Source organism: Staurois parvus, unplaced genomic scaffold (assembly GCF_062004578.1).
Source record: "Staurois parvus isolate SC_StPar_1 unplaced genomic scaffold, SC_StPar_1.0 ptg000719l, whole genome shotgun sequence".
Taxonomy (NCBI): domain Eukaryota; kingdom Metazoa; phylum Chordata; class Amphibia; order Anura; family Ranidae; genus Staurois; species Staurois parvus.
This window is the reverse complement of record NW_028318515.1, coordinates 3431460-3457891: the sequence shown is the minus strand read 5'-3', so window position 1 is coordinate 3457891 and position 26432 is coordinate 3431460. Positions and strand designations below refer to the sequence as shown.

Here is a 26432-nt window from a genome sequence, read left to right as displayed (position 1 = left end):
TATCCTGTGTAGCACCCTTTAGTGTAGGCAATAGTGTAGGCAAATCTATTGTGTATGATTCATGGTAACTGTGAGTCTGTGATTAAGGTCAGATTACTGCAGGTCAAGCTGAGTGACTTGACAGGTTAATACTCTATTGCCTCCACCTGGTTTTGGAGGACCATGGGAACCTTCCAGAAGCCAGTAGGCAGAAGAGGTGGAGACCTAATCTGCATATTTGTGGGAGTCTAACCAATCCCAGGTTTGAAGGCCCTGATAGAGTGGTGGACCAGCCCATAAATATGGGACAGTCAGGCTGGCTGGGGAGCCAGTGCAAGATGGAGTGCTGAGGAGACTGTCAGTGGCCTGGGAGGGCTCCCCTAGGTTGAGGGGGCTGGCCTCCAGGCTAGGTTCAGGCTGGCTCAGGAGGATCATCCATCCAGCTGTACGGCATGAACAGGATCAAGACCTGGGACCAGTGGGAGCAAAGAGGACAGAGTGAGTACATCAGCACACCTTAGCATTCACAAGGGGAGAGACTGCCACATGTAGCAAGCTGTCAAAGGATAGCACTGTGCTTAATCTCTTATCCTTGTTGTAGGAGATCTTCAGAGCCGCCAGGAGGGCTGGTAGTGTCTGCAGGCTGTGGATCTGGGAGCAGTTCTGCATGGGAGAGGAGACAGCTCTGCATGTAGTTTACTGGAAGCTAAGTTTATTTCAGAAGGGCTGATAGTTCCTCACCTGTAGGGGGTTGTTGCTACTGATTTGCAATGAACTTCCAGTGACCAGTATGAGAGAGTGAGAGCGATGACACCAAATTTAACACACCTGCTCCCTCTTCACACCTGAGACCTTGTAACACTAATGAGTCACATGACACCAGGGAGGGAAAATGGCTATTTGGGCCCAATTTGGACGTTTTCACTTAGGGGTGTACTCACTTTGGTTGTCAGAGGTTTAGACATTAATGGCTATGTGTAGAGTTATTTTGAGGGGACAGAAAATTTACACTGTTGTACAAGCTGTACACTCACTACTTTACATTGTAGCAAAGTATCATTTCTTCACCGTTGTCACATAAAAAGGTATAATAAAATATTTGCAAAAATGTGAGGGGTGTATTCACTTCTGTGAGATACTGTATATTTATTTATTTTTCACTGTCTTTGGATATACAATTATTTTGATGTGTTGAACTAATATCTCACTACATATGGGCTAACAGAGCTGGTGGGTTTTTATTTGGAGTGATTTCTTTATTTCTTTTTGTTTCACTTTTTGATCTTCACTTGTTTGATTACTTTTAGTCTTTCACCCTGCGTGTGCTAGTAGGACTGTATGGTGTTTACCTTCTATTTGCACTTATGATTAGCATGTTACACAAGTGCAGTGATTACCCCATTTGTAGATCCATTGATTGCAGTTGCATTGCTTTTCAGGCTCATGTGTCTAGCCAGCTCCATTGCAGTATCTGTGGCTTCTAAAAGTCTCTTGCTAATAGGATATACCTTTGTCAACTTCTCTTTTAAGAATAATCCTAAACCATATTTACCAACCCCACAAAAGCATGCTGATATGCTGAAAACATTTCCTAGCACATTTGCCAGCAGACAACAAATACTACGCTGTTTCACAAATTTGCATTAACAGAGGTTTTGGATGCATACGTTTGCCACACTGCCTTGTCAGAGACCATCTTTGTAGTGTGGTTCCTAACTCTAATCTGACATACTTATCATCTTGGAACATATTTAGCAATTAATAAAATAAGGGCAGATATGCCTAGAGGCAGTCCATTCTTCTTTAAAGGTGAAGGGAAACACCACCAGAAGCCCAGCACAGCTCAATGGCAGTTGAAGATCCCCAATATGTCTTAGTACTATATCCAGCAAGCAAAACACAAATGGAAAGCATTCCTTTCAATTTATTACTAGCTTTTTAAAGTGGGTTGCGCAAGCACAGGAAATTTCACAGAAAAATACAAAACAAGCATATTCGAGCACACTTACCATCAAGTCAGCAAAAAAACACTACACTGTCTCATGAATTTGCATTAAAACATTTTCAGATATTGCAGCTAAATGTGGTGCAACCAGTTATTAAATGGCATGTGTAGCACTACCCCCTTAGGAGTCGCTGAGTTATTTTCAGGCTCCCTGTCGTTCTGGACCCCTCTCTGAAAGCTCCAACCCCTGCTGACACCGCAGTGCTCTTTTAACCGGTGTAAATTACCACCAGAAAAGAGAATCATGCACAGAATAGGGTAAACTGGCATGATATTTATATTCAGACTTAAATATAAGCTTGGTTAAACAGCACAAAGTAGTATAAGTGAGTGTAGTAGAAATTGTCACTCTTAGCAACTTTAAGCAAGAAACAACACATACAGCAGAATCTCAATCAGTGATAGCAGGCCTGCTTTCAGAAGTTAACCTAATTGCTTCAATCTTTCTAGTCCCCAGTGAGCAAGGAAAACTACCAAAATTTAAACTAGCTCACTTTGGGCCCTCAGAATCTAATGGCAAGGTTTAAATCTGAGACTGAAAAGAGCTCTTTGACCAGGACAGGATAGTTGATGTCCCTTGAAATGCAGTGAGGAATTTTCTGCATGCTCGTTGGGGCCCAGTTGGTGCATAAGTAGGGAGGGATGAAGGAGACAGTCCCTCAATGGATTAATGCAAGGAAAGGAGGAAATAAGGACAAGTACTTTCCCTTTAAGTGGCACCTGACTTAGGTGTTGTCCCCTTTAATGCACTTTAGGCAAATAAGGTGTCAAACTGCCAATAGGGCTTGTCAACAAAGGGCAACTCCACTCTGGGCTGCAGTAACCAATGGCAATGGTGGTAGAATTTCCTTTGGGAGAGTACGCCAATGATTAAGAGAGCACTGGTGTGATCTGGCCTGCAGAAAATGTGTACTGCAGTCAGCTCTGATGATTGGACTCTGCTGCAAATGTGTTCAACTGTAACAGCTGTCACCTGCTGGCAGACTGTCTCGCTGAACAGGGTGGCAAGGCCATCAGTGACTCTTCCTTGCTCCTCCTTACTCTATCTCTGTGGCCTGGTTTGGTTCTCCCGTAGTCAGCACAACTCTCTCTTTGCTTCTGCTTTCCAGCTATCTTCCCTCTCACTTCCTGTTCCTGTTACTGGGCTTCCACATTTATATGCCTTTGCCCACATGCCAGGTCATCTGGGAAAATCTAGTCCCCCAATTAGCATCCTTCTAACGAAGTCCTGCAGTCCAGCCTATAAGATCCATAAAGCATTTACCAGAGTATTTGTCACTGAGTTGTAGGACACTGCCATCTTGTGTCTGTTTCAACATATTGCAACTGACATTGCAGCAGGGTGTTACACACTCCCCCAACTTAAAGTCTTTGGTTCCCAAAGAACAAGCAAACAGACAAAATTTGATATGACATATATACATTCAACAAGAAAATATAACCACCTTAACCAGGAGGATCAACAATTGGCAGGTATACATTATGAATCAACTTCTGTAGAAATGACTCTGCTTGATCAAGAGGTAAGGTGATGCATTTGAAGATATCCTCAGGGATGGTGTCAGCAGGGGGGCTTACAGATTCTTGAATGTGCTCCAATAGATTGTAAATGCGAGCTTCTAAAATTGTTTGTGGATCTTGATCCTGAGCCTCCTGAATGTCTTTAGTGGTGAGCTGTGGTAACTCCTCACCTTTCAGCTGGGACAAATTTCAATAATATGATGGGATGAAGACACCTCGAGCTCCCACCACCTCAGCATATACCTGCACCTCTTCTAGGGATACTTGCAACCAGCTTGGTTCAGCGGCACGACAGCCATGAGGTCTCCTAGATAGGGCATCTGTGTCTTTATTCCTTACTCCAGGCTTGTACTTCAGTCTGAAGCGGAATCCACACAGAGATGCCAGCCACCGATGTCCAGTGGCATCTAGCTTAGCGGTGTGGAATACGTAAGTTAGTGGGTTGTTGTCCGTCTTCAATAAAAACTCAGCCCCATAGAGATAGTAATACAGCTTGTCCAGCACGGCCCACTTCAAAGCAGGAGTCTCATTTGGAGGACTTTCCCTCATTTCTTGCTACAGTGACAACTAGTAAAATCATAAACTGGAAAATAAACCTTTACATATGCTTTAACTGGAAAGATGAAATTAACTTTCTATTATGACTAAACATCAGCGGAAGTGGGTGGGCTTTGTCTGCCTGGCAACCCGCCAGGCACTGGCCATGTCCTGACACCAGCAATTTCTTCATCTAAGTGAAGTTAAACATCACTTCATGGGGACCATAGTCCATGAGAATCTCACCTCAATTTTGAATGACACACATGCTCAGTTCCTGAAGGTTTGTAAGCCATGGGTGGCCTATAATGACAATTTTAACTTGGATGGCTCCAGGCACCCGACTTGATGACACTGATGTTGCTGTCCACCAAGGACCTCCATTTGTATCCTGTGGGTTTCCCCCCCACACCACCACCCCTCCCCTTCTTTTTAGCCTCTCTTTCTTTCTCTTCTTTTATCCTTCCTACCAGTTGTTTTTTGGTTTTGGGCCTCCATAGGCTCTCCTTTTTTCTTCTTTTGTGGGCTTGCACAGATAACTTGGACCACCTTCTCCTCTTGGGTTTTGGATAGCTCTGATCGTACATGACATGCAGATCCTGCGTACTTGAGCACCTTTTTGTGCTATTACGCATTCATGTCCTGGTTGTGATGGTTTCATTGGTAGTAGTTGTTCTGCATTCAGCAGAGAAATTCAGCATGTAATATTAAATTTGGCCGCTAGTTGAAACCCTGAATAGTTTCTGTTTTACAGAAACTAGAGACTGTTTAGCCTAAGAAAAGAAAGTGGAGTTCAGACTCCATTTTAATATCTGAGGGAAAGGAACCAGCCATAATTCTCTGAAGCATGTCATAGACTGAATTTATATCCGTTACAGGCAGCATGGACTTATTGTCATTTAAAGTGTTATGCTATCCTTGTAAGGGCAGTTGTGTTTCTAGGTACCCCTAAGCTCCGCACAACCAGGCAACACGTATTTTGCACACTTGCATCCACAGTCAGGGAACAGTCAATAAGCTTGGTTTTTGTTATTTTATTAGGGGAATGTAACTTGGATAGGGTTATAGGGATTAATTGAATCAAAGCATAGGGACAACTTCCTTCCTATTTACAGAAACAGATCTTAAGCTATTCTTTTACTTGAAAGCCATCAGTCTCAGGCTAGGGACTCACAGCTCACCATGAAAGTTAGCTCAGCTTGTTGCAAACTACATACAGATATGTCTCCTCTCCCCTGTAGAACTGCTCCCAGCTCCACAGCCTGTAGACACTACCAGCCCTTCTGGCTATTCTGAAGATCTCCCAGGACAAGGATAAAACCTGGTTTTTAGTTCTTTTTGCAGAAATGTACTACAGTCCATTTAACATAGTTTCGTATGGGACACGTTCACATCTATTCTTTTTGAGCCGCTGCAATTATTGAAAAGGTCAGGGACTTTTTTAAACGCAAAATGTTGCGTTTTTGGGTCGATAGACTTCAATGGAGATGCTGCAAAAAATGCATATAGTGCATTTTCAATGTGTTTTTGGACACATTTTGCATTTTTAATATGCCCAGCAACAATTTGTCCCCCAAATAAACATGGAAAGCGCATAAAAAAACCATCAAAGTGGCAATTGACAAAATGAAAAAAAGGAAAGAAAAAAAAACATTGCAAACGGACAAAAAGCAAAGTGCATTGTTGTGAACCAGGCCTTAAGGATTAAGCCCAACGCTGTCCTTTGAAAGCTTGCTTTACGTGGCAGACTCTCCCCTTGTGAATCACAGGGGGTGCTGAAGTCCTCTTTGCTCCCACTGCTTCCAGGCCTTGATCCTGTTTATGCCGTACTGCTGAATGGACCTTCCTGAGCCAGCCAAAGCCCAGCATGGAGGCCCATCCCTCCCTAGACCTAGGGGACCCCTCCCAGGCCAGTCTCCTCAGCACTCCATCTTCCACGTGACTCCCCCAGCCTGGCTGGCTCCCCCATATTTATGGGCTGGTCCACCACTCTACCAGGGCCTCCAAATCTGAGATTGGTTAGTCTCCCATAAACATGCAGATTAGGTATCCACCTCTTCCGCCCACTGGCTTGTGGAAGATTTCAATGATTATCCAGAACCAGGTGGAGGCCCTGGTAGAGTCCCAACCTGTTAAGCCATCCAGCTTGACTTGCAGTAACCCGACCTTAATCACAGACTTATGCCGTTACCATGAGTCATAGACAATGGATTTTTCTACCCTAATGTAGTAGCACACTAGAGGATGCTACACTAGCTTAATCAGCCACTCACATCAGTCTCTGTGCCAAGTTGTTTGTGCTGCTGCTCTCTGTCTCTCCAGACACTATGGGGCCAGGTGTGCCTGCCTGCCTGGCCCCAATGAGGATAGATGATTATGGGAATGACCCAGGTGATGTTCCCCCTGATGGACCCAACTTGCGCTCACAGTGAGTTGCTCACAGTTTGTTGTGAATTGCAAAGGAGGAGGAAAAGTTGGTGAACATGAAAGCAGATTACAGAAAAAAGAAAGTTTTGCATGATAAAACATGGAGCAGCAAGTAGAAGAGTCTGAAGTCAGAGCTGAAAGTTTTTGAAGATGCCATAAAGAAGCAGCAGAGTTTGGTCAAAGTACTGAAGGAAAATAGCAAAGCATTCAAGGAAAGGTTCCAGAATGAGGAAAGGTTCAGGAAAATGAAGGGAGACACCAGTCATGGCAAATCTTCAGCATTGGGGGTAGCAGTATGGGTGGAGAGCGAGGAGGGAGTCCTGGATGCTGCCCTTGCTATCACCTCCACCTCAGGATCTGTTGCACTGGAGGCAATGGTGGCCTCTGCCTCCCTCCCCAGCAAGCTGGAGGAACAGCACAGTTTTCCGATCACTGTATTTTGTCTGTGAGGAAAGAAAAAACAGAGGGCGCACAGGCCTAGTGCATTACAATAAAAAATGTTTAATAAAAAATAAAGTAGGTTTTGTACTCACAAATTACATTATAGTCAAGGCACATCCTAAAGAACAGCTGGGTCAACACCGCGCTGAGTAACAGTCCGCAATAGGGAGTGTAGACATCCAATAGTCTAACGCGTTTCGAGGACTTTTAAGTCCTCTGCTATACACGTTCACAATCGAGCCCTTTATCAGTAAATTAGAGTGTGGACTATTGTGCAGAGTGCCTTGGGGCATTCCTGGTGAGTCTCCTCTGAGGGTCATGGCCTATGCTGATGATGTGTCTGTTTTCATCTCTGGGACACAGGAGGCGTAGGAGGTGTCCTCAGTGATAGAACAGTATGCTGAGGCATCTGGCTCAACGAAGAATCAGGATAAGAGTGATGCTTTCTGAATGAATCAGGATAAGAGTGATGCTTTCTGAATGGGAGAGGAAAGTGAAAGCTTTGAGCTACCAGACACCGTCCAAGAGCCCCAGCAGGAAATTAAAGTTTTAGGTATCAGATTTGGTCCTGGAGATTACGGCCTTGCAAATTGGGTAAGCAGGCCACAAGTTGCCAATGCCAAAGTTGCCAGCTGGAAGGATTAGAAACATTCTTACAGGGAAAGGATTGACCTGATTAAAACTTACCTGATCCCGGTATTACTGTATGTCAGCTTTGTCTGTGTTTTGCCAGTGTCTTTCTATGCGAAGATCTACAGCTGTTTCTTCCAGCTGTTATGGGGGAACAGACTGAACCTCATTAAGAGGTCTGTTACCAGGTGGATGGGTGACCTAGGTATGGTCAACCAAGTGGCTTTCTTTTCTCTGATTTTTTTTAAACATAATTTTGGTAGCATGCTGGTAGAGGAACTGCCCAGGTGGGTTGATATTTTTCAGTCCTGGTTTAGGCCTTTTCTACGGAGCTGAGGAAATGGTGGGCCAGTGAAAAGCCTGAGGGTCCAACATGGTGAGCTCGTATGTTGCTCTGTGCCTGAAAATACTTCGGCATTGGCGAGCGATGGCAGAGGAAATTGTCTCTTCCTATGCAGGCCCTGGAGAAGAGGGTTGTTGAATCTGCCTTTAGTGAGCCACTGGTCTTGAGGGCTCAGGCCCTGTTATGTGGCAGGGTCTGCATTTGATGAACCTGGAGAAAATCCCTTTAAAGTTTCAGAATTTGGCCTGGCTCTTGTTCCATGGCAGACTCTATGTGAAGGGCAACCTGAAGCATCACTCTGCGAAGAAACGTGGTTGCCAAAGAGTGGAGTGTGGTAGGGTGGAGGAGATGATAGACCATTTCTTGCTTCAGTGCCCCTTCAATATAGAAGTCTATAAGCGAGTGGGTGGGGCTCTGGGTATCCCTTTACTTTTGCACTTGAGTTACGCAGGGTGATCTTATGTAGCCTTTCAAACTCACTGGGATTTTGATTTCTTTCCTTTCATGTTCCCTAGATTTTTATAAGATCAGATTTTTTAAAAAAGGCTATTGTTACAGGGAGGCAGCAGTGCAGAAAATCACATATATATACATGACTTTGCACTTCCGGGTAGGGGGGCGGCCGCGGTTGTCAATCACCGGTGATTGCCAAGGATCTCCGATGGGTGGGGAGAACTGTTAGTAAACAAAAGTTCTCCTCCCTGTCAGCTTCTGCACACTGCTTTGTGTCAGTGTTTTTTATTTGCATTGATCATTGTATTGGTGTCACTGGGAATGTCAGTGACACCAAGTAAGTTCCCTCCCAGTGTCAGAATGCCCGCCACAGTCCTGCAGTCCTGCTATAGTCGTTGATCTCCGCCATTACTAGTAAAAAAAAAAAGAAAAGGCCAGTATATACAGTGGGGATCGAAAGTTTGGGCACCCCAGCTAAAAATTTGTATTAATGTGCATAAAGAAGCCAAGGAAAGATGGAAAAATCTCCAAAAGGCATCAAATTACAGATTAGACATTCTTATAATATGTCAACAAAAGTTAGATTTTATTTCCATCATTTACACTTTCAAAATAACAGAAAACAAAAAAATGGCGTCTGCAAAAGTTTGGGCACCCTGCAGAATTTATAGCATGCACTGCCCCCTTTGCCAAGCTGAGACCTGCCAGTGTCATGGATTGTTCTCAATCATCGTCTGGGAAGACCAGGTGATGTCAATCTCAAAGGTTTTAAATGCCCAGACTCATCTGACCTTGCCCCAACAATCAGCACCATGGGTTCTTCTAAGCAGTTGTCTAGAAAACTGAAACTGAAAATAGTTGACGCTCACAAAGCTGGAGAAGGCTATAAGAAGATAGCAAAGTGTTTTCAGATGTCAATATCCTCTGTTTGGAATGTAATTAAGAAATGGCAGTCATCAGGAACAGTGGAAGTTAAAGCAAGATCTGGAAGACCAAGAAAAATATCAGACAGAACAGCTTGCAGGATTGTGAGAAAAACAATTCAAAACCCACGTTTGACTGCACGATCCCTCCAGAAAGATCTGGCAGACTCTGGAGTTGTGGTACACTATTCCACTATAAAGAGATACTTGTACAAATATGGTCTTCATGGAAGAGTCATCAGAAGAAAACCTCTTCTACGTCCTCACCACAAAAATCATCGTTTTAACTTTGCAAATGAACATATAGACAAGCCTGATGCATTTTGGAAACAAGTTCTGTGGACCGATGAGGTTAAAATTGAACTTTTTGGCCGGAATGAGCAAAGGTACGTTTGGAGAAGAAGGGGCACAGAATTTAATGAAAAGAACCTCTGTCCAACTGTTAAGCATGGGGTTGGATCAATCATGCTTTGGGGTTGTGTTGTAGCCAGTGGCACAGGGAACATCTCACGAGTAGAAGGAAAAATGGATTCAATAAAATTTCAGCAAATTTTGGATGGTAACTTGATGCCATCTGTGAAAAAGCTGAAGTTAAAGAGAGGATGGCTTCTACAAATGGATAATGATCCTAAACACACCTGGAAATCCATGGGGGATTACATCAAGAGGCGTAAACTGAAGGTTTTGCCATGGCCTTCACAATCTCCTGACCTCAACATAATTGAAAATCTATGGATAGACCTTAAAAGAGCCGTGCGTGACAGACAGCCCAGAAATCTCAAAGAACTGGAAGACTTTTGTAAGGAAGAATGGGCAAAGATACCTCAAACAAGAATTGAAAGACTCTTGGCTGGCTACAAAAAGCGTTTACAAGCTGTGATACTTGCCAAAGGGGGCAGTACAAGATATTAACTCTGCAGGGTGCCCAAACTTTTGCAGACGCCATTTTTTTGTTTTCTGTTATTTTGAAAGTGTAAATGATGGAAATAAAATCTAACTTTTGTTGACATATTATAAGAATGTCTAATCTGTAATTTGATGCCTTTTGGAGATTTTTCCATCTTTCCTTGGCTTCTTTATGCACATTAATACAAATGTTTAGCTGGGGTGCCCAAACTTTCGATCCCCACTGTATACTGCCATTTGTAAAAGCTATAACTTATAAACCAATTAATTTACATGTATTGGGATTTTTTTTAGCAAAGACATGTAGCAGAATACATTTTGATCTAAATTTATGACAAAATTTGATTTTTAATTTTTTTTTTACTGGACATTTTTAATAGCAAAAAGTCAAACATATTGTTTTTTTCTCAAAATTGTCCGGCTTTGTTTTTTATAGTGCAAAAAATAAAAAATGCACAGGCGATCAAATACCACCAAGAGAAAGCTCTACTTGTGGGAAAAAAGGACGTAAATTTAATTTGGGTGCAGCATTGCATGACTGTGTAATTGTCAATTAAAGTAATGTAGTACCGTAATGCAAAAAAATGGCCTGATCAGGAAGAGGGGTAAATCCTCCGGAGGGCAAGTGGTTAATCATTTCATCGTGTTCTGTATGTTTCATACATTGATTGTAAGTATTTCTTACTGTTTTTTCCTAATAGTTTAACCCCACCCTGTTTTTTTAAAAAAGATTTATGATTACATTCAAATTGGCTTATTGCAGAATGGAAGGGTTTAGCTGCATGTCGAGTTATACACAGGGAAACATGTTATACACCACCTGTTTGCCTTTATATTGCCTTTGTAATTGTAGGCCAAGAGCTTATTACTTTTGATACCATTTGTCTTTTGATGCCTCTTTTACCTCTTTTAAAATTTCAGTAAGCACTTTGTAAAAGAAATTACTTCATAGCTGCATTTTTAACCCCCTTTATGACAGCTATATGCATATATATGGTGGCAGGGTCAGTGGGCCTTAATGAGTCGCTGTCTTGTTCTGGGATGTGCTTCAGTGACCCTGACTCTGCTCTCATGGACAGCTCATGATCAAGAACTGATAATTGGAAGCTCGTAGGATGGGCTCCCGATGATGTCAGCACTCTGCAGCCAATCACAGTGTCATATGATAAGGAGCTGCTCCTATCAACTCTGGGCATCACAGCCCATTTAAAACACCAGTGCCAACTGGCATAAGGGATCAATGAGCCCTGCTCTGTAGTACTTGTTTTCTTTGTTCCGATACTGTAGCACTAAATACATTAAAGTTCAGTGGCAGTGGCATCACCACCCAGTAAGCAGCATTGCACACACTCAAAGACATCAACCTACTCTAGATTTAGCTACTCTTTAGGCTGTCATGCAAGTGAAAGGTACAGATGCAGGGGCGCTTTAAAGTAGTGAGGCCTAAAGCACAATGGAATTTATTTGCTGTGCCCCAGTGTAACACACATAATCACTTCACTAAGCCATTGTACTGAATCACTGAATCTTAAATGTGAATGTTATTATGGAACAACACGTGCTAAGAAGAACTTGGATTGTACTAGTTGTGTGTAATGAGCACTGTCTTTTGGTGATTTTAATGTATTCATCAAATTGTTAAATATATTTCTACATAGTTCTACCTTAAAGCGGTATTAAACCAAAATCCAAAAATGTATTATATTGCAGCTTACCAATCTTAGGTGTGGTGGTTGCATTTGTTTTCTTTTCTTTGGCTTTTTCCCTCTGTTTTCACCTGGTGATCTAGCCAGTAACATACCTTCAGTATTAGTGAGACATCACTTTGGAGGAGCGAGTACAGGACACAGAAGACAGCAGCTTTGTAAGTCTTGGTGGGGGGCAGGGGGTAAAGAAGAAGTATATATAAAAAGAAGGAAGGTACCTCTAAGTGTAGTATTGGCGATTTATTAATTAAAAAATTAAAATTGCACTTACAGGAATAAAAGTATAAAAGACTCACCGTAGTAGCAACCGATATTAAAGGAAGGGACATCCAGCCGTTCAGAGGTAACGTGGTCCGTCGGACTCAGGAAGTCGGAGCAGAGATGGCTGCGACTCCAAAATGAGGCGTGGAGCACATACGTTGGATGTGACATGGAATGGGTGCGGTAAGGCGTTTCTGAGCATGTGCAATAAGCTCCTTCATCAGACCTATGCCCCAGGGTAGCGCCAACAGTTATATAGTGGTGGAAAGGATCGGGAAATGGGAAGGTGGGGCGGATAAATAGAACAAGTAGCTCCTAGGTCTAGGTTTTATTTAATTTTAGTTTTCATTTACTTATCTCCTATTATTATTTAGTACACTAATTTCATATACACATAGATCTTGCTAATCTATGTATGTACAACAATCATTACTGTTTTGATATATTGCTGTAGCGTCTCTATAATGTAGTGTTTTTCTTAATATCCAAATGAATAAGTCTCTAGGACCTACGAGCTACTTACTCTACTGCCCCCAGCTTCCCATTTTCGGATCCTTTTAACCACTATATAACTGTTGGTGCTACCCTGGTGCTTAGGTCTAGCACATCCGACGTATGTGCTCCACACCTCGTTTTGGAGTCACAGCCATCTCTGCTCCGACTTCTTAGTCCAACGGACTGCGCTTCCGTTGGATGGCTGGATGTCCCTTCCTTTAACATCAGTAGTTGCTACTACAATGAGCCTTTTATACTTTTATTTCTGTAAGTGCAATTTTAATTTGTGAATTAATAAATCGGCAATACTACACTTAGAGGCGCCTTCCTTCTTTTAATGTTTACTTGCATTAGAGCTTTGCTTCCACTCTATGAAGAGCTGCCTCAGTGTTATTGCATTCATCCATTCCTGATATCCATCTGGCACCTCTTTCCAATAGCCACAGAGGTTGGTCTCTAGCAGGAGCGCCCTATGGACTATATTTAAAGAAGTATAGTCAAAGCTATTTTGGCTGTACTTCTCCTGTAGGGCACAGGAGTGCAGCTCGTTCTGCACTTCTGTGACCCATTGTGATGTCATTCAGCTGGTCTAGTCTCAGAAAAGATCCTGACCATATGGTTGGGATCCAGTCAGAAGCCTAGCATCTGGCTCTGCCTCTCATCAATCTGCCAAGAGTCTGAGCCAGCCCCTCCTGCCCCCTCCACAGCCCATCATTCCAGTGAGCACTGGAGGGGCAGAGCAGAGAGCCAGAGACCGATAGTCCAAACTCTGCTCAGAGCAGAGAGGGAGATCTGAGCGACCAGCTGGTGGGGGAACAGATGCTGCATCCACCTAGGTGAGTATGTTTATTTTTTAAAAATACCATTCTTCTCTTTTAAATTTATTAGCAGATTTGAATACAAATTGAAGCCAAACTCCAGCTAACACATAATCAGTTACAGCAAACAATGTTTTCTTTCGGGATAAAGGTTTACATGAATAAATAAAAGTTGACCATTCTAATCACTCGTGCCAGTGTTAAATGGATGGTCTGCTGGAGAGCTTGGAACTTCTGAAAAACAGTTGATGGCTGAATTACCAAATGAAAATAGACGAAAGAAAGCCAAAAAAAATAAAATACTGCCATCACATGTAAGAATTGGTAAGCTGCAATATAATAAACTTAAAGTGTTACTAAACCCACAACAGTAAAATCAGACTGTATATGCAGTAAAGCATGCTTGTTATACTCACTGTGGAACCTAAGGTTAATCCTCTGCATTGTGGCCATTTGATCCTGTCTTCTCTGCTCCTTCTCTTGTTCAAATGTCCATTTCTTATATCCTGATAAGAAAGTGTGAACCGTAGCCATTCTGTGCATGCTCAGTTTAGTGTGTATTGCTAGAGAGGTGTTTTTTTTCTTGGCAGAGTGCATGTAATCAGTCCAGGGCCAATCCGCACTGACCAGACAGAGGTCAGGGGTTTTGCATCCTCCTAGAACAGAAAGAAAACTCTTCCTACAAGCTTTATATTTACTAAAATAATTGCACTTCCATGTTCTGTGTACTGTGGGAGACCAGATATAGTGAATACAGGGTCCTGGGTTTAGGAACACTTTAAATCTGTGTTGATAACATTTTCTTGTCATCCCTTGCACAGCCTGGAAGGAGGGTCAGCACTCTTAACCCATCAGAGCTCTACTTTATTGTGCATGCATTTTTTTTTAACATGCTTACGGGAGGTTCCAGTAAAAATATCATACAGTGTTGTCAATCTAATACCAAAAGATACTGAGAGGACGAGACAATGAGGATGTCATCCATGTGCTGTTGTTCCTTTGTTGTACAATCACAGCCTGACGTAGGTCCTAGACTAAGCTATATTTCTTCACTGAAGTGTAGTCTACAGAGAAGTCCAGAGCCTGGCTATGCTGTGTGGCAGGAAATGTCTGAATTACAAGGATGGCTGAACACGTTTACAATTGGGAATTAAAACAAAGTATTTCAGTTTTGTATTCAGCTGTTTTGCCAAGATGCCAACTTGTAAACATTTGTTCAGACATTATGTATAAGTATCAGTTTTCTGAAATACAAAGAAAGCAGAAATAAATTGTTTCTTATCCAGCAGAAAAAGAGTTAAGATAGCTTTGAACAGGCTGTGAAATATCATTGTAACTATGAATGTGTGACCTTGTGGATCTGTTCCTTGTATTAAAGCATTTGCTGATCCTCTTCTCATACGGCTTCACAATGTGATTATGCTAGTGAAATTGATATGCTGTGCTGCTAACAGCACTTGTCCTTGTGGGACTCTAGCAGAGAAGGTAATTACAGGGGTGTGTGAACACAAATGGAAGTCGTTATTCCTATGACGAATAAACATATCTGTGTGAGCAGAAAATACCCCAATACCCATTTTTTGGTATAGTGTGACTTTTATTTCATATCAGATTTAATTTTGGAGAGATTTTGTTTTATTTTTCCCCCTTGGTTACCTGTGTTTTTTAGTGGGGAAAGGGGAAATTCTAAGAGACACGTAGACAGTCAGCCACTATCTAGTGATTTTCTGTTTGCCATAATAAGGTTACATATTAGTATACTAACCACTTGCCCTCCAGAGGATTTACCCCCCTTCTTGACCAGGCCATTTTTTGCGTTACGCGCTACATTACTTTAACTGACAATTGCACAGTCATGCAACGCTGCGCCCAAATTAAATTTATGTCCTTTATTCCCACAAATAGAGCTTTCTTTCAGTGGTATTGATCGCCTGTGTGTTTTTTATTTTTTGTGCTATAATAAAACAGTTTTTAGAAAAAAACAATATTTTTGACTTTTTGCTATTAAGTCCAGTAAAAAAATGTTAAAAATCAAATTTCATCAAAAAGTTAGGTCAAAATGTATTCTGCTACATGTCTTTGCTAAAAACAATCTCAATACATGTAAATTAATTGGTTTATGTGAAAGTTATAGCGTTTACAAATGGCGGTATAGATATTGGAATTTTTGTTTTCTTACTATTAATGGCGGTGATCATCGACTTATAGCGGGACTGTGGCAGGCATTCTGACACTGGGGGGAACTGACTTGGTGTCACTGACATCCCCAGTGACACCAATACAGTGATCAGAGCTAATAAAAAGCACTGACACTATACTAATGGCACAGGGCAGGAAGGGGTTAACATGTGGGGCAATCAAAGGGTTAAATGTGTGCTGTTTAACAGAAAGCTGTGTCTGTGCTTTCAACTGTAAGCACACTGCTTTGTATGGCTCTGCTTCTAGAGTCCACCATAAGTCCCATCCTTATTACCTCCACTTGCATTTTGGAGCAAAGGAAGTGGGGAGTTATAAACCCTTGTATTTATAATAACAAGGTACTCAGATAATGTTGAAAGGCAAGTAACCTGGCAAGGTACAAATGGGGTGGAGGATATGCACATCACACTACAATCCCTTTCATGGCCACTCTGTCTGCATGCCTGGGCAAGGGTCTGGTTGAAATATTAATATGCAAGCCAAGGCAATTTAAAAATCAATTCCACTTAGAAATATGTGCTGCCAGTTTTAAGGCATCCCCAAGCATGTTATCTTAAGGATTTGTGTATGCTCAATGTTGCTATTAAAGCTGTTTTGTTTTGCTTTGATCCATGTCTGCCATGGCAGTGCTGAGTTTCCAATGCCTTTGTTTTTACATTGGTTTTCTTATTAGCCTTAAAAATGGCCAGAACTTTCTAAGTAGATTCACCTAACGTAGACTTCTGTGGGGTTCAATGCTAAGTTCTGGTTTCCCAGAAGCAGGAGGATGATGAACCGCCTGCAAATCAAACCTGGGTAGATAATCTCATCCCTAGTGTTCAGTTCATTGAACCTGGCACCTATTTTTGAAGTCATGTACATTGTGGAAATGCTGGGAATTATAGTGCACTGGAATCAGCGACAGGTAAACTAGGGCAATTCTAATTTGCAAGTGTCTGGAGGTTAGTAAATTGAGCATAACTGGTGCATCAGGGTCCAGCTGTGCTCTTAAGGGGGGGGGGGGGCATAAGTACTAAATAACAGTTACAAAATAAAAGTTGACATGAAGAAAAAAATAAATTAACTTAATGTTGCAGTCTTAGACAGACATGGACACTGGGTGTTTGCCCAGCTCTTCTGAATATGTTTTCTTCTTGCGAGAGAAAATCAGCTTAAACAATGCACCTGAAGTTGCTGTCAGGAGTGTGTAGGTCTCATTCTAGCAACCTGGTTTTGGTTGTGATACATTCTCCCTGTCTCTGTAAACCTGCAAAGTGATTATGTGGCCAGCTTCAGGGTGGAGACCAAACCAGATTTAGGCCAGCCAAACCTGTAGTATCATGTTTGTGATATTGCATTTGTAACTTGTTTTAAATGCTCCCTGTTTGTCTGCCAGTTTGGATTCCCTCATTGATAACCTTGGATTGGATATGGACAGCTCTTTGAACTCTGCCTGCCTTTTGCCTATGGATTTGACCCTGACTATTCTGAACCTTGCCTGCCTTGTACTTGGACTCTCACTGAACCACTCTGCCTGTCTGCCAACCTCAAATACCTGTTTGCTGTGCTCAGTTTGCATCTGTCCCAGCATGGTGGCCAGGCACTATAGCATTGCGTATAAGACCTGGTGACAACTGAGTACTGGTAGGCCTGCTTGCCTTATGAGAAAGAAATCTGCATTAGGTGAAGAATACAGAAGCCAGCAATAGTGCATGACCACCTGTGTTAGGGGTATGACAGTTGCATTTAACAAACGTGTTTAAGCTTGTTTAGGTGCATCAAGTGCTTGGGCTTTCATTCATTCCATTGGCCAGAAAGAATATTAATTTATTCTGGCAATTGAAATGAATGAAAGCTAAGGTTTAGACACATTTAAATGCTTTTAAGCATTTTTTTCTGCTCAAACGCTTCTTTCCAAAACACACAAGTGGTGGGGTTTTTTATGCCTCTAAATGTTCCTGTCTCTAAAGGCCTATAAATGCCTATGGGTGCATGGGCACACAGGCTAAAATGGAGGGGAATTTAGAGGCAGAAAAAAATCCCTTATAAGCATTGTTTTTGGCGCCAAGTGTGCATGAGGGCTCAAAGTGTCAAGAGTACATAACAGAAGGACTTTATTATTTCTTCCTGTGGATTTACTGTACAGGGAAAATATAGAAGTGATAGCGTGAAGATCTTCAAATGAGAACCCTAACTCACACCTCCAAACCTACCTCCTAATGAATGGAAGCATTCCCGTGCTGCAGTAGCAGCCCTTACAGTCCAGTCTTTTTCCCTTCTTTTTTTTTCTTTTTTTTTTAAATTTAAATATTTATTAATTTTTCATATTATTACAGAAATTCCATAAGAAGAGACACAATACATATAAATATTCATTACCTTTCTACTTTGCCCCTTCTAATACCTCTTTTCTTTCCCTCCCCTCCCACCCCGTTTCTACCCTCCTTCCCCCTCCCTCCCCTCTGCAAGTTCTCCAATCTCTCAGGGCCCAATAACTTTAAGTGACTTCCTAGTTTAAAGTTTTCTATATTTCTCTTTCAATCCTGATTTTTCCCATTTTTCCCATCTCGTATAGTATATTCCCAGCCTATCTTCCTGCATATAGTAGGATTTTTCCATTCTACTAATCTGATTTACTCTATTGATCCAGTCTTCCTCCTTCGGGGCCTCTGTTTTCTGCCAGAACTTGGGTATCAACCCTTTTGCAGCATTTAAATAGTACCATACGCCTGAATCTTTATATTTATTTACTGTTGTCTGAACATTATGTAGGAGACACATCGTTGGGTCTAACCCTATGTCATTTCCAGTTATTATTTCTATTAATTTAACTATTGTCTTCCAGACAGCCTGAATTTTCGGACATTGCCACCATATGTGAAACACCGTGCCCATCTCCCCACATCCTCTCCAACACATTTTTTAATTCTCCCCACTCATCTTGTGCTCAATGCTCGGTGTAATATGCCATTGTGTCAAACACTTATAATTAATCTCAACATCTCTCATACTAACATTCTCGTGTATCAATCTAAATATCTTGTTCTGTTGCTCCTCGTCTAACACCACCTCCAAATCTCTTTCCCATTTCGTTATAAAAATTAACTTTGTGTCTGTGTCTAATTCTGTGAGTATTCTATAAATTTTAGCAATACCATGTTTCCCATCTCTACGTGATTCTAACAGTCTTTCAAACATATTCCACTCCTTTTTTAATCTCAGGGGTTTTGGTAGCTTTCCAATAAAACATTTTAACTGGTAATATTTCCACTCATCTATTCCAGTAAAAATGTCTCCCTTTTCTTTTAATTCTTTAAATGGTCTCAATTCCCCCTCTACCAGTACATCTCTCAGTTGGATATCTTCCCTTTTGAACCATCTCCCTGATATCTCATCCTTTCCTGGGGGGAAATACTCAGTATTTGCAAGAGGCATTAATATGGAGTTGAATTCCCATTTCATATTTTTGTGTAAATTATCCCATACCCTTAAAACATGTAAAGTGTAAATACTTGTGCTTTCTTTAATTCTTCTAAAGTGTGCTGGGACCCATATCATCTTACTCAAACTAATCCCACTCAATTCATTTTCAATTTTTACCCAACTCTTCCCCTTATGGTTAAATGTCCAGTCGTAGATTCTTGCTAAGATTACTGCTTTATAGTATCTCTTGACATCAGGTAGTCCCATTCCCCCTTTCTCTTTAGTCCTACTCAATGTTTCGTATGATATTCTTGGTTTTTTATTCCTCCAAATATATCTTGTTAACATTTTCTTTATTATCTTAAAAAAAGCCTCTGGGAGTTTGATTGGAACCATTTGGAATTTATACAGTATTTTAGGTATGATTACCATTTTAACTAGGTTTATACGTCCTATCCATGATGGGTTTCCTCCTTCTAATATTTTTAGTTCTTCCTTGATCTCATTTATCAAAGAAATATAGTTTAATCTATACAGTTGTTTATATGAGATAGCAAGTTTTATTCCTAGGTATTATAAATCTTTTTCTCTCCATATAAAGGTGAATTCTTTTTGAAGCTTTTCCTTTTCACTCTTTGAAATGTTGATGTTCAGAATCTCTGTTTTTGTTGGATTAATTTTTAAATTTGATAGTTCACCATATTCCTTCAAGATCGTCATTATATTTGGTAATGTTATTCGGGGGTTGCCTACATAAAACAATAGGTCATCCGCAAAGGCCGCTATTTTGTGTTCTATATTTTCTATCTGGATTCCCTTTACCGCTCCGCTATTCCTTATCATTGACAACAGGGGTTCCAATGACAAAACATACAACAGGGGGGACAGTGGGCAACCCAGTCTTGTTCCATTGGACATCCCAATGGATTCCGACCTCTCAACATTTACCGTAATAATTGCGGTGGGTTCCCTATATAATTTACCTATCCACTCCCGCATTCTCTCTCCAATCCCCAATACTTCTAAGTTGTCCATCATGAAGCCCCAATCCACTCTATCGAACGCCTTTTCGGCATCAATCGACAATAGTACCACCGGGGCTTTCCCTTTTCTACTTTTCTGAATAAGCATCAAAGTTCTCAACCCGTTATCTCTACCCTCTCTCCCTGGGATAAAGCCCACCTGATCTCCAGGAATCCATTCAGGCATTAGATCTTTCAGCCTGTTTGCTAGAACCTTTGCGTACAACTTAGTATCAGTGTTCAATAATGATATTGGTCTATAGCTGGAACACTGAGAAGGATCTTTTCCCTCCTTGTGAATAAGTACAACATGGGCCTGAAGAGATTCTTTCTCCCCTCCATCCCCCCTCCCAGATCGTTCATATACTTCTTCAGCTTAGGTAACAATATTTCACTATATTTTTTATAGTACTTTACTGTATACTCATCCGGTCCTGGACTTTTTCCACCCCCTGTATTTCTTAATGCTGCTTTTATTTCGTCCTGGGAAATTTCCGCATCCAAGGAGTTCAATTGTACTTCACTTAACTTTGGTAATCCTGCGTTTTTTAAATATATCATCCTTTTTTTGTTGATATCCTCTCCATTTTCTTTTAGAGAGCCTTGGGGGCTAATATTATACAACTTTCTATAGTACTCCGTGAACACTTTGATAATCTCTTTAGTTGAGTGAACCAACTCCCCCTTAGGATTTTTTATCTTTTCTATATAATTTCTATTTTTCTTTTTATTCAGAGCTCTCATTAAGTATTTTCCTGGTCTGTCTCCCCATCTATATCTTTCACTTAATACTTTATTATATACTCTTCTCCTCATCCAACAATCTCTCTAACTCATCTTTTTTATCCGTTAACTTCTGTCTTGATTCTCTTGTTATTTTCTTCTTTTGTATCTGCTCCAACTCCAGAATTTCTTTTAAGAGCCCACTAACCCTCTCTCTTCTTTCTCTTTTCTTCCTTGCTACCATCGCAATCAGGATTCCTCTTATATATACCTTGTGGCTTTCCCATACTGTGGCTGTCGATACTTCCTCTGTCTCATTCTCCTTGAAATATACCTTGGTCTCTTCCCCAATCCTCTGAGCTATATCCTCATCCAAGAGAAGGGCCTCATTTAACCTCCATCCTAGGCCTCCCGTCCACCGTCTTCCCCATCCCATTTTCATTATGACAGGGGCACGATCCGAGAATGTACTCATCTCTATTTCTATTTTAACCAATAGTTCCATGAGTTGATGATCTATTAAGATATAATCCAGTCTCGAGTATATCTCATGTGCATTAGAGAAGAAGGTATAGTCTCTGTCTTTCATATGCATTATTCTCCAAGTGTCCACCAGTTGGTACTCGTGGATCGCTTTTTTCAAAGCTCTCAGAGACCTACCGCCTTCTCTCTGCACAGGGGAGGTTGTATCCTTTTGTGGGTCCATACAAAGATTTAAATCTCCTGCTACTATCAAACGCCCTTTTTTGAAGTCTATCAATTTTTTCAACAGACCCTTCAAATAGATCTCCGGCTTTTTGTTGGGGCAGTATATATTGGCCAACGTACACTCGATTCCCTGTAATTTACCTCTCAAGAACAGGAATCTCCCCTCCGGATTGGTCGTTCTATCCTCCAACTCAAATCTCATATTCTTTGCCAACCCTATTGCCACCCCTTTTGCTCTTTTTATTGGAGAGTCAGCGTAATACCATGTTGGATAATATTTAGATTTTAATTTCACATTTGACTCTATCTCAAAATGTGTTTCCTGTAGAAATACCACTGACGTTGCCCTATGATGTAACTCTTTAAACAGCTTAAATCTTTTCCCAGGACAGTTCAACCCATTCACATTATATGTTATAAACTGTATTTCTTCCATCCTTCTTAATTCTGTCTATCTCTCCTCTAGTACACCTCCTCCTATTAGGCCCTACTATCTTGCAGCTTATTAACCCATCCTCCCCTCCCCACACTCCCTCCCACCAAACCCCCCTCTCCCAGCCCCACCCCCCACCCCTCTCACCCTCTCTTCTTTTTCCCCTACCCATTTTTAGGCATATAAACTGCCTACAAATCAGTTGTGGATCTATTTCCACCATTGATTTAAAACTTAGGGCGTAAGCTCCGCCTATGTACGGCTCACCTCTCCTCCGACCCCCCCCCCCGATCCCCTCTCTCTATCATCTAGACTCAGCAAGAGTCTTTACTCTTTACCTCCCTCCCTTAACCGGAGCCTCCAAGAGGGTCACAACCGCCGGAGGGGAAAGGCCAGGGGCGAGAGAGGGAAAAAAGAGAGAAGAAGAAGAAAAAAAAAAAAATCATTTTCTACTTAATTCTCCCTCCTCTCCCTTCCCAAGCCCGGGACCTCCCTCCCCCTCCCCCCGACATGCTGCCAGTCCTCTTTTCTTGTATCATCTGTATTTCCTTTATCTTCTTTTTCTTCTTCCCACCCAGCTATCTCCATTCTTTGCAAGTCCAGTCTGTCACAAAAATCCCTTAATTCCTCCGGAAATCTCAAATACGCTGTGACCCCATTTTTCCAACCTATTAGAGACGCTGAGGTACCCCATCTATACTGCACATTCTGTTTTCTCATTTGCTCCAACAGGGGTTTCAGGGATCTCCTTCTCCATAGGGTCTCTGCTGTTAAGTCCGCATAGATTTGGATAGTCAAATCTCCATACTTAATTAATGATCTTCCCTTGGTCTTCTTCCAAATCTCATCTTTGACCCCAAATTTTTGGAACTGGACAATTGTGTCTCTTGGTCTTTCCTTCTCAGTAGCCTCTTTGAACTTTCCTATTCTAAACACTCCGTCTAACTTGAACCCGTCTGTTTCAGGTCTGTCTCTTATGGAGTTTAGGATTTTTTTAACTAGTTCATATAGTATTTCCCCTTTTGCAGTCTCTGGGATTCCTCGTATTCTAAGGTTACACCTTCTTTCTTTATTTTCTTGAACTTCCATCCTATAGATCATTTTTTTCTGGTTATTTTCTAATTGGCTTATTTTTTTCCTTAGATTATCTATATTCTGGGCCTGGATTTTAGCTTTCTCCTCTGTTTCTTCCATTCTTGATAGCAGATGCCCTAAATCATTTCGAATAGCTGTCATTTCATGTTTTATCGTTTTTTCCAAATTTTGAAACATTTCTATCATCTCCTTCTTATTTGGTACTTGTAGTTCACCGTCAGATTCTTTTTTTCCCAAGCCATCCACTATTTGTTGGCTTCAGCTGCTATTCATGCCCAGTGATAATCTAGGACTATTTCCTGAGCTAGTGTCCATTTCCCCTTTTGCGCTTGCGCCTTGGGCCATGTCTGGCGTAGTATTTCCATATGATGTAAATTTCTTTATTGTTCCTGTTTGAGACCCTTTGAGCCCTGCTCCCTTGGGACCTTTGTTCTTCATATCCTCTGTTTATCTTGATAGACTTGCTATTTTTCCTATATCTTTTACTCTCCTAGGACACCTGGGCCTCCTCTCTTCTTCTCTTCTAACCCCTGGGAATCCTCCCCTCCTTCACCCCTTGGTCGCCTATGTCACTCAGGGGTCCACAACACAATAAGCCCCCAGCACCTTTCACTCACCCTTCCCTTCTCAGGACGGTGACTCCAGGCTTGTGTGGAGGACCTTCACTGCTGCTCAGTCCTGGGGGGGGATTCCTCTGGGTTTCCGATACTGTATTTCTTTCTTTCTTTCCTTTTCTCCTCCTTTCTCTCTCCTTTCCCTCTCCTTAGGAATCGTCTCGGGGAAACAGGATGGGTCTCCTGATATTCATGGGTCTCCCTGACCCAGGATCGGACAGCCGGCCAGGGGGTACAGGCAGCTATGTGCCGGCAGCACCCTGTCACATCAGGACGCCAACCAGCTTCCTCTTTCCCTCAGGGGTCCTCCGCAGCTGGCCCCTTACTCCTACAGCGTCACTTCTCCTCTCAGCCGCACGGATCTCCACTCATGTAGCGCCGGGGGAACCGTCGTGTCACTGCAGCCTCAGACCAACTCCCCTCTCCGGCTCTCCGAGTTCAACTCCCCAGCCCTCCAGACTCCGTTAGATCAACTCCTAATGAGGGTTACTGGGTGGGTCAGGGAGCGGGTCCTAGCAAGAAGCTAGTACCACTCGCTCCCCACAGCCACCATATTCAAAGTCCTCCCTCTTTCCTTCTAGCAGGTTTAGGGCTTGGTCTGGCGTCTCTCCTCTCCTGTCAGGGAACCGGCCGGCGTCTCCGCTTCCCAGCACTCCCCTGCGGCGAGCAGCGTGCCCACGCTGCACCGCTCTGCCTCCCCGGCAACCCGACAGCTGCACTCGGACCCCCGCAGCGCGCCCACCCCCCGGAGCTCCGCGCCCGCTCCCCTCCCCCCCCACTGCGCCAGCCTCTCCCCCCCAGGAGACCCCCTCGATCAGGTAGGGCTTCACACCATGAGGGTTCTCGGGATGGTCAGCTCGGAGGTTGTCGCCGCCATGTTTAGGCTCCGCCCTCCCAGTCTTTTTCCCTTCTGACATTGAAGACTCAGGGTTTTTTTTTTATGAGCCCAGTTTCCACCAGGCCTCAAAAACATAACTGAAACCTATAGTTCTTTCTTTCCATGGAAATCTTTAGTAAAATATTTGTGTGACCTGAAGAGAAACCAGAGTATGCCCAGGGAATTATTTCTTCAGACTTGACTTCTACTGACAGTAATTGAATCCCAGTTTTACCTATCTAAGCCATACCAGGTCTTTCCAACAGCAGTAGATCATGTCCTTTCATGCGACCTGACAAAAAAAAATGTTATTAATAAGTGTATACTGTGACTCCTCGTTAAAAAAACAAGATGGTTTTGGTACTCTGGGCTTTTTCCTTGTGCCAGTGGGTGACCTGTGTACTTTTTCTTTCTCTAGCAGCTGGATTACATAGGATTTGTTTTGAAGCTTTATTGGAACTGATTTGAGCCGCATTGTAACACAAATGAGCATTCAACTCCACATTAATACTATACACCCCGGTCACATCAAAGTCGAATTTGAAATTGTACGACTTACAGTGAAATCGCACGATTTAAAAATCTGGTGACCTGCCAATTTCATTGTGATTGCCAAGACATCTGACACAGATGTCTATGCAAATCGCAACAAAATAGTGCATGCACTACTTTAGAAATCGGTGCGGCCCCAACTGCACTAATAGTGGACAACAGGGTGCGACTTGGCATACGATTAGCAAGTCGCATGCCAAGTCGAGCCTGATGTGATCAGGGGCTTAGTCCTTATTTCTATCAATAGCTCACTAGCAGACTTACACAGCATATCCAGAGGTGTAACTTGAAGCTTTTGGGCCCTGATGCAAAAGTTGACCTGGGGCCCCTCACTACCACCTGCCACTTCCACTGCGTGTCAAGATGCTCCTATTATGTGCCCCCACCATCCTGGTAAAAGCATGACCCCCTCCCTACACCATCCTGGTAAAGGCATGACCCCCTCCCTCCACCATCCTGGTAAAGGCATGACCCCCTCCCTCCACCATCCTGGTAATGACATGCAACCCTCCCCACACTATCCCGGTAATTACATGCTCCCCTCACCCCACCATCCTGATAATGACATGCTCCCCTCACCCCACTATCCTGATAATGACATGCCCCCCACCATCCTGGTAATTACATGCCTCCCTCCCACCATCCTGGTAATGACATGCCCCCAAGTCCTCCTCCCCGATGCTGCTCAAATTGACAAAATAAAATCTGGGCCCCCTGGAACCTGAAGCCCCTTGAGGCCCCTCAGGGGGTGTTAAGGGATTTTTGGCAGGCCAGGTGCTATGGGGGGCAGTGTGTCTATTCCAAGATGGCATTCAATGTTCCCACATGAGTGGACACCCAAGGTGGGGAGGTAAAAAAATTCTCATTAAGTGAATGACTTGAGCAGAGCAGTGTCTCGTACCTAAGTTACAGCGGTTCTGTCCCAGCTAATAGGCTGTGCTAATCTCCTTCCTCACTCTGTGTGACAGAGAAGCCGCTCACTGTGTCCCTGCTGTTGTCAGCACACTTCCCTGTCCCAGGCTGCTTACAATCCTCCACTGAGTCCACTCCATTCAGGAAACTCAGGCACACATGGCTTCTCCCCAGCCAATGAGAGTGGGGGAGGGGTGTGGACTAGGGACTGGAGGGAAGGCAAGCTGGAAGCTAAGGGCTGGAATACAGAGCTCGGCTGGGGCCCTGGGAGACACAAGGTGGATGGGACCTGGATTCTGTTTCCGGGATTTTGTGGAGAAAAAATGCAGCATGTACGGTGGCATGAGGGAGCCATGGGCCCCCTGGAGCTAAACACGAGTTCGCAACTGCAACCCCTGATGCTACGCTCATGAGCATGGCCCAACATCTGTCCTATTTTATGAGTGTCGG

At 42.7% G+C, this 26432-nt stretch overlaps 1 pseudogene; it reads right to left on the bottom strand.

Annotated features, from left to right (window-relative positions):
- Nucleotides 1-24584: 24584 nt before the first annotated feature.
- LOC149445538 (U5 spliceosomal RNA) lies at nt 24585-24692 on the bottom strand (annotated as a pseudogene).
- Nucleotides 24693-26432: the final 1740 nt, after the last annotated feature.